This window comes from Eurytemora carolleeae, unplaced genomic scaffold, assembly GCF_000591075.1.
Source record: "Eurytemora carolleeae unplaced genomic scaffold, Eaff_2.0 scaffold8, whole genome shotgun sequence".
NCBI classification, from domain to species: domain Eukaryota; kingdom Metazoa; phylum Arthropoda; class Copepoda; order Calanoida; family Temoridae; genus Eurytemora; species Eurytemora carolleeae.
In genome coordinates, this window is record NW_019396114.1 from 459674 (window position 1) to 469946 (window position 10273).

Here is a 10273-nt window from a genome sequence, read left to right on the forward strand (position 1 = left end):
CTTGGAGGTATTAATCCTATCTAATTACATCTTGGAGGTATTAATCCTATCTAATAATCCCTTGGAGGTATTAATCCTATCTAATAATCCCTTGGAGGTATTAATCCTATCTAATTACATCTTGGAGGTATTAATCCTATCTAATAATCCCTTGGAGGTATTAATCCTATCTAATAATCCCTTGGAGGTATTAATCCTATCTAATTACATCTTGGAGGTATTAATCCTATCTAATAATCCCTTGGAGGTATTAATCCTATCTAATAATCCCTTGGAGGTATTAATCCTATCTAATTACATCTTGGAGGTATTAATCTTATCTAATAATAGTTCGAGATATTAATCCTATCTTATAATCTTTTGAGGTATTAATCCTATCTAATAATCCCTTTGAAGCATTTATCCTATCTTATACTCCTTGGAGGTATTAATCCTATCAAATACTCCCTTGGAAATATTAATCATATCTTAAACTCCTAGGAGGTATCAATCCTAGCGATCCTTGAATTTATTAATCCTATCTAATACTTCTTGAATGTATTAATTCTATCTATTAATCCCTTGGAAGTATTAATCTTATATAATACTCTTTGGCGGTATTAATCCTATCTAATAATCCCTTGGAGATATCAATTTTATCCTATTTTATACTCCTTGCAGGTATTAATTTAATACGCCTTGGAGTTATCAATCCTAACTAAAACTCCCTTAAAGGTATTATAATCCTATCTAATACTTCCTTGGAGGTATTAATCCTAAATATTATTCCCTTGGAGGTATTAATCCTATCATAATAATCTTTGGAGGTATTAATCCTATCTAATAATTTCTTGAGTTATTAATCCTCTTTAATAATCCTTGAAGTTTTTAATCCTATCTAATAATTCCCTGGAGATATCAATCCTGTGGATGTAATAATCCTACCTTATAATCCCCTGAATGCAAAAAATCTTTCCTTATAATCCAGAGACGTATTGATTGTATATCCTTTACAAATGATAGTCAATCGCAATGTCCATTCTTGGCTGTAAAGAGAGATTTGTGTTTAAGAATTGAAGATCTATCTATTCACTATATATACACTATGTATATATATTTATGTATAGGCAACAGAGAAAGTGTAACTGCAAATCTTTGGTCAATCAAATACCCTACTTTCCTACATAAATAGAGATTATACGCTGCAATGCAGTTAAACCCTTTTGTAACACACTAAAACCTTGTGTAAGCTTATAACACACTAAAACCTTGTGTCAGCTTATAACACACTACAACCTTGTGTAAGCTTATAACACAGTAGAACCTTGTGTAAGCTTATAACACACTTATAGAACCTTGTGTAAGCTTATACCACACTAGAACCTTGTGTAAGCTTATAACACACTAGAACCTTATGTAACCTTACAACACACTATACTCTTGTGTAAGTTTATAACACACTACAATCTTGTGTAAGCTTATAACACACTACAACCGTGTGTAAGCTTATAACACACTACAACCTTGTGTAAGCTTATAACACACTAGAACCTGTAGTAAGCTTTTAACACACTACAATCTTGTGTATGCTTAGAACACACTAGAACCTTGTGTAAGCTTACAACACACTAGAACCTTTTGTAAGCTCATAACACACTAAAACCTTGTGTAAGCTTATAACACAGTAGAACCTTGTGTAAGTTTATAACACACTTATAGAACCTTGTGTAAGCATAGAACACACTAGAACCTTGTTTAAGCCTATAACACACTAAAACCTAGTGTAAGCTTATTACACACTAGAACCTTGTGTAAGCTTTTAACACACTAGAACCTTGTGTAAGCTTATAACACACTAGAACCTTGTGTAAGCTTAAAACACACTAGAACCTTGTGTAATAACTTACAAGAACCTTGTGTAAGCTTATAACACACTTCAACCTTATGTAAGTTTATAACACACTAGAACCTTGTGTAAGCTTATATGTAACATAAAAGGACCTTGTGTAAGCTTATATGTAGCATACAAGAACCTTGTGTAAGCTTATATGTAAAATACAAGAACCTTGTGTGAGCTTATATGTAATATACAAGAATCTTGTGTAAGCTTATAACACACTAGAACCTTGTGTAAGTTGATAACGCACTAGAACCTTGTGTAAGCTTATAACTCACTAGAACCTTGTGTAAGCTTATATGTAACATACAAGAACCTTGTGTAAGCTTATTCATTTTGAAAATTGGCAGACAAGAACAAAGAAAGAGAAAAAAGATTTAAATAATGGCTGTCAGAGAATATATTACTATTTCCACGGCTGAGGGGTTTTTAAATATTCTTATTTTAATTTTGTATTTAATTGTATTAAACAGGCGGAATCATACAATCTGAGCGTGGGGAAGTATAAAAGCAAAAAATGAAGGAATTTTAGACGAAGACGAATATTTGCCTATTTCCGGTCTAGCTGGCGATAAAATCACCAACTACAAAGAAAACTGAAGATCAACGATGCATATCTGACGCTTACTACGCGCTTGATATGCGAACATTGCATTGGTTTGAAAAGTGCGCAATTCATCCAAGAAGCAGGTGTAGAATATTTCGAAACTATTTATGCTTTTTTTTCTCAAGATTATTTGATTTTTTTCTAAGAAACCCAGAGTTTTATCATAAACATTAAACAGTGAAAATAAATTTGAAGATAGTTCCATAGAAATGAGATTAATAGTTTTAGAGTTTTTTTTTCATTTTTTATCATTTCTACTTATACTTCTTCTTTCATTTTTTCTTTTCTTCTTTATTTTTTAACTTCTTAGACTTCCTTCGTTATTTCTATTCTGAAACCTTTTTTCTCCTTCTATTTTCTCCTTCAAAATTGTTTAAAATTGTTCAACATTATCTCTTTTTCTATATTTTCATTTTTTCTTTATTTCCTTTTGCTGTCCTGTATTTTCGCATTCTTCTTTATATCTGCCTCTTTTCACCAACTCTTTTCGGGCATTTTTTTTTTTTTATCTTTTTAGTCTTTAATAATCGGAGAGTTAATTATTCCACTCCTCTCCTTCATCAAGAATAAAAGTTTGTCATTCTGAGAAGTAGAGAAAGGCATGTGTTGGTTTATAAAGATAAAACTCAAAAGTTAATCTAAGTTTGGTAGTTGGATTATTAAAAAAATCATAATATATCGCTATCCCCCCTAGAATACCATAAATGTACCTCTGCCTTTTATGTGCTTTCAAAAAGAAGAATTTTCTAATTATCTCTCTTATCAACATTTTTTATACAAACTTTGTAATTATATCTATCTAAGATAAGACACTTTTTAATGTCGTCATATGTTTATTGAGACACCCTGTACTGTTGGGTGAGAGAGAGTCCTATTTATATGAATATATAGTTTAGCCCCCTCCCCCTGCATTCCACTCTCACTCATCCCGTTAAGTCAACTTTCCGACGCACACATTTCTTTATTTGCTCCGCGCTGCAAATATATATGGGGAAGATGGTAAAAACGGGAAGAAGATGGGGGATAAGGTCCTTTAGATTTTCTAAAAAGATAAAAAGATGAAAAAGATAGAGGTGTCTCTTCTCAAAATTCAATTTTTTTTTTACTTAAGTTTTCATGGCAACAGTTCAGAATAATATTCCTATCTATCTCATGAAACTTACCGCCCCTGAACAAACATACTTAGAACAAATGCATTTAAAAAGAAAGTTACCCATATTTGGTAGATCTTATTTCATACGCGAAAGATTTTTAAAAAATATACCTCTTGTTAACACTATTGGTAAAAGTATACCTCTTGTTAACGCTATTGGTAAAAGAATACCTCTTGTTAACACTATTGGTAAAAATATACCTCTTGTTAACGCTATTGGTAAAAGAATACCTCTTGTTAACGCTATTGATAAAGAATACTTCTTGTTAACACTATTGGTTAAAGTATACCTCTTGTTAACACTATTGGTTAAAGTATACCTCTTGTTAACACTATTGGTAAAGTATACCTCTTGTTAACACTATGGTAAAAGTATACCTCTTGTTAACACTATTGGTAAAAGTATACCTCTTGTTAACACTATTGGTAAATTCTATCTCTTGTTAACGCTATTGGTAAAAGAATACCTCTTGTTAACACCATTGGTAAAAGTATACCTCTTGTTAACACTATTGGTAAAAGAATACCTCTTGTTAACACTATTGGTAAAAGTATACCTCTTGTTAACACCATTGGTAAAAGAATACCTCTTGTTAACACTATTGGTAAAAGTATACCTCTTGTTAACACTATTGGTAAAAGTATACCTCTTGTTAACACTATTGGTAAAAGAATACCTCTTGTTAACACTACAGGAAGAAGAAGAAGAATATTATGAATTCTGTAAAACATGTTGAATCCTATCTTCTCTCAGTCCACACTCTCCTTCACCTAAAATGTAATATTTTACCTAAAATTGTGTTTATTTAAATCAAAGGGTTGCTAAAAATAAATTAAAGGGTAATTACTCTGTGGCATTTGTTTAAGAGATTTAAAAAAACTTTTCTGCGGACCAAAAGTACAAAAATTCCGGGTTATCTTTCATGGAGCAGGCCATATTTTAACAAGTTCACTTTAAAGAAGCACGTAAAGGGTGTCCCAAAAAACATGATAATTCAGTGACGAATTCGATATCGTCTTTGTTATGAATTAGCATTGTGATACCTAATTTCAAAAGCCATAGTATTATTATGTCTGCTATTAGAGCAGACGAGCAGACGAAACTCTTAATGATTACTGCTTTCTCAGTAGGTATCACTATACTAAATCAAAGAATTATTTAAAAAGACGATATCGAATTCGTCACTGAATTCCCATGTTTATTGGGACACCCTGTACATCGAATACAACAATTAATGATTCAAATTCTCGTTTTATCACATAATCATAATTGAATTTGAACATATTGATACTAAATCAAGTTTAAATCAAGAAAAGGATCATGCATTAAAATACTTATACGGTCAGTTATACCGTCTAATTGCTAAAATAGTTACATATGCGCAAAGGGGGGAATTTTAAGGTAAAAAAGGGCAAAATCTTAAAATCGCATGATTTTGTCTCTGCAAGATAAAAAATACTAAAAACTTCATTTCACATTTTTTTGGTCTGTTTCTCGCCTAATAACAGTTCGGATTGCACTCCAAAAATAAATCCTTCCTACCCCCACAAAAAACACCCCTCATCAGTTACGCCTTTGAGATAATACAAAGCATTTTATATGCGGAGAAACTGATTTTTTGCCACAAACTCAAATGGGCTTGTCCCTGTGGTGCGATCATTTTACATTTCAAACTTGACTTTCTCTGATCTAACAGAATTCATAGATTGTGGCAAAAGCAAAAACTCAGTTCCTTTCCGTATTTAAAATATTATTATTTTAAATCTAAACTATCAGAGAGAAATATAAAATTATACGAAAAACAATATTCAAAATCCCCTATTTACCTTCAATCTCAGCTGATCAATAACAAGTTATTCTATCCCTAAATATCATAAGATTATTTCAAGATTCTATATGAAAAATGGATAATTTTTGAACGGTATTAAAATAAAAAATCAGAAATAAAAGTCAACAAATTAACAAATCAAATAAAAATTTACTTCAGAATTTGTACTTATGGCGTCTTTCTTTTTGTGTAAGATATTTGTAGTTTAGTAGTTTTAGCGTAAAATTAATACTTGCAAATCTGGGAGGCTAATGGCGACCGGGGGTTCCTTCCCTTGTGTAAATACATAATTTGTTGACAAACAATTCACAATTGGAGATATATGTATGTACATAGAAATTGAATGGTTTGAGCTTTCTATAAGTTAAGAAGTGTATGCTGAACCTTGTATACTCTGAAGAATAAACAAATACACGAATCAAAAATACACAAATCGTAATATAACTTAAAGGGACTGTAAGCGTAATTTCAAGTGACCCTTTATGCATATATATGGCAATGTCCGATATACAACGGTACCCTTAAAAGCTTTGTCTGATCAAATATTAATTAGATATCCACGTTTTTGTTTTTTTAAATTGTTTAATTTCATTTTTGGTTTCTCTGCAAAAGTGACTTGTGCATAAGAAATAATGGAGAAATTCATAGAAAAAAAACACATCTCAAGTTTTCTTCCATATGTTTGATCAGATTAATGTTTTATGGGTACCGTTGTAAATCGTACGTTGCTTACTTTGCACCAAGGGACACTTGAAATAGCGCTTTAACAAAAACGAACTAACGAATAGACGAATGAAAAATGAAAAATGCACGATTGTAAGCAGAATGTTATGATCCTAGGAAAAATATAATGTAAAAAATATGTACGAACAAAGTTTTTCGATTCTCTTTTTCAAAGACGATATGATTTTAAACAGCTATTTTTTCCGTCATTTTAGTCTGCAAAACTGCAAAACTATAACGGACGTTTTGTAGGTTAAAAATTGGTTGTATTAAAATTAAGATCGGTCAAGATCATTAGTAATGCCAAAACAAACCAAAATTGAACGTAAGATTGAAATCTTATATGTATTCAATCATAACTCTTCTTAATAAAGAGGATAAAGAAGAAAAATGTTTTGAATTTCTAATATGTTTAATGTAACAGAATATATTTCTAATATGTTTAATGTAACAGAATATATTTCTAATATGTTTAATGTAACAGAATAAATTTTGTGGTAAAAACTAGAAGAGCTTCGAAGTACGAGGTCACAAAGCCGTATGAGTGAAATAGGAATTCTGGTTTGACATGATAAATACTAAATACTTATGCAATGAAATTCCTTCATGTTGACTTGTAAAGTTTAATCATGAATAATTAGTCTCCCTTCTTCACCCTTATTCACCTGGTCCATTCCTATACTCTACCCCCCACCTTGCACCCCTGTACATTTAACCCACTCCACCCCCCACCCTGGCTCTCAACCCTTCCGCCCAAATTTGCCTGTCAATACTTTACAGGTATCTTCCAGGCATAATTAATTACTGCTTGGTTTTTTTTTCTGAAAGCCGACAATTTAGCAAAAAAAAAATCGAATACAGTCTCAGGAATAAGAAATATTATAAATAACGCTCCCCTTTTCCCCTCCCCCCAGGCCCTGCCTGCAATTCAAAGTCTTTGGGTGTTTTTCTCAATACCCTCCCATATCTTCCCCCACCCCCAGACACCCCACCCCCTAATAAAATGGTTTCACGTGCCTGAGTTTCCGTGTGCACAGTTCGAGAATTCAAAACCAACTGTGCTCCGTGTTACAGGTATACAGCTTTCTTAACAGACACACACATCTTAGAACAGACATACAGACACGTGCATGAATATTATTCAAGCATAAGAGAAGAATAGGAGAAGGTCCAAACAGGTAGAAGAAACCATAAAGAGATAACAACAGCTGAATGTTACATCTAAACAGATCTAGGGGTTGGCAACGCAAACCTGGTTCGCACGATCAAAATCATTTAAAACAGAGAGAGAAGAGGGAGGATCGAGGAAATGAGAGGGAAGAGAGAGGATCTAGGAAAGGAGTGGGAAGAGGGAGGATCTAGAAAATGTGAGGGAAGAGGGAGGATCTAGGAAAGGAGAGGGAAGAGGGAGGATCTAGAAAATGAGAGGGAAGAAGGAGGATCTAGGAAATGAGAGGGAAGACGGAGGATCTAGGAAATGAGAGGGAAGAAGGAGGATCTAGGAAATGAGATGGAAAAGGGAGGATCTAGGAAAGGAGAGTGAAGACGGAGGATCTAGGAAATGAGAGGGAAGAGAGAGGATCTGGAAAAGGAAAGGGAAGACGGAGGATCTAGGAAATAAGAGGGAAGACGGAGGATCTAGGAAAGGAGAGGGCAGAGGGAGGATCTAGGAAAAAGATTAATAACTTTAGAATAAACATTTAATATCAAATGACAACATGAAAACAAAAACAAAATGTAATTACGAGTTGAACTTTTAACCTCTTTTTTATGCTTAGAATTTGATATATTTCATTTAGCTAAAATTTCTAGGTTTTTATATATATTCCAAAGTAAAAAAAAAATCTAAATTTCAAATGTTTTTACACTTTCTCTGTCTAATGATTATATATTCAGCTATATTTTTTCTTGATTTTTCACGTTCACAAGTGTTTACAGATTACAATGCATTTTTAGTACTTTTTTAAGAAAATAAAAATGGCTTCTTGTATTGTTTCAAGAAGAGGTTAGTGACGATACCAGGAGAAAACTGAATAATTATCATGGAAACAGCCGACACAGCAGAAAAGAAAATTTAGTTTTGTTTATTATATATTAACACTGAATTCAAGATAATTGGGTTTTACTCAATATTTCATTGCTTATATTTCTATGGTTCAAATTTTTTAGAATCTTTATTATAAAACAAGACATTCGTATATATATATTTTTTTCCCACATTTTTTTCTTCAATTTTTTTATTTTACGGGAAACGCCGGGCCCTTCAGCTAGTTATTATAATAAAATGATAATAAATAAAAGTTTATTAAGTTTGTTTTATCTTGTTAAATTGAAAAGTAAGAATTTTTTTCGCTTCTTTGCGGATTTTAGAAATGAGTTTCTTTTTTTTGATTTAAAAAGAAAATTTAGATATGTAAAGGACAACATTTAGTTGAAACCTTTTTAAAACTGTGTTACAGGGTTACCCAATAAACATAGGAATTAAGTAAAGAATTCTATATCGTATTTGTTCCACACGGACTATTTCGTAAATACAATCTTAGAAGATCTACATACAAAGGAAGCTCAGAAGACATAGATTATATACTTTATATTTTTTTATACACTCTATTTTAAACATGCCCTTCTAGTGTATCTATAGTTATAAAGTACTAATCTCTGTTTGTTTGTTTGTTTGAGGTCCGATCATAACTTAGGAACCCCTTGAAGGATTTGCCTAATTTTTACCGAGAACTCATCAGATCTAGTGGTATGTTCTTAGCTTGGTTTAAAGTATCTAAGTTGAGTGGTTTAAATATTTCAGAGAAAGTTTAGTTTCTAGGCAAAGCTGAGTTCCCGAGCTAGAAATACATAATTGTTTATTGTTATTGAATAAAATGTGTTTACACAATATAAGAACAAGACGATTAGAGAAGAAAAGAGCCAAGGAGTAAATTAATTCCAAATATGTTTTTCTCTGTTTCCCCCTCTAGGGAACTTTTTGTTATCCTTCCTAGTTCCTGCAAGTTTGAACTAGGAGATATACTATAAACTGGAGTCAAGAATAACAACATATTTAACTCCATTAACAACTTGTTGGGAGGGGGGGGGTAATGGGGGTTAATGGATTATATACAGTTGGACATATTCAAATAAAAGACAAAAATTATGCAATCTTATGTGTATTTGATGTTGTTATAAAGTAAATAGTTTCTTCGATAGCAATTAGGTGCAATGGGTTTTTGTACGCTGCTGCACAATTGCTGTGTTTCATGTTTAAAATCATAACTTTAGTCTCCTACTCTTCTTAATCCACAGTTGTTTAGGTCTCACTTTTCATACATTTAACAAAATTCTTCTTTTTGAATTATATATCATATGCATAATAAAATATTATTATTAATATTATTAATTAGCAAAATGCATATTCTGTACAAAGGAATTGAGTAATTGCCACAAACTCTCATTTTTAAATCCTTAGATCTTTGTAGACCTTAGATATTTCAAACTATAGATCCTATTAGATGACATAATCCAAGTTTAAAATATAAAAAGATTACATCATAAGGTTGCAAAGATATCTAGATTTGGAAATTTGAGGTTGTGGCAAGGATTCAATTCCTTTACAACCTATATGGCAAAATACTGTTTTCTGAATGAAAACGAGTTTACTTACTGTTAACAGTATGATTTCTTGTGACTTATGTTGCAATATGAATTTATTGTAAACGACCTAAATGTAAAATTAATCAAAAAAGGAAAATGAAAAATGGACTTTTTTGAAATTGTATTTTCATAACAATAATTTTCCAAAATGGTGGTAAATAAGAATGTCGATGAATTCAATACATTTCTCATATCTCATAGTTTTATCAATATATGTACACACTATCAACATTCTCTTTCCGGCACTCATTCATGGCTTAATGATATCAGAATATTTAAAATAGAACTGGGGTTAGATTTATGTTATTATTTTGTTTTTAAACAAAACCAAGAGCTTCGATTTAGAAAGTGCCATTAAGGATTGACAAGTAAAACCTTTAACCGAGTAAACCAATATCAGAGAACTCTTTTTAAGCAAAGTTTGTCTTTTTCTAACTTTT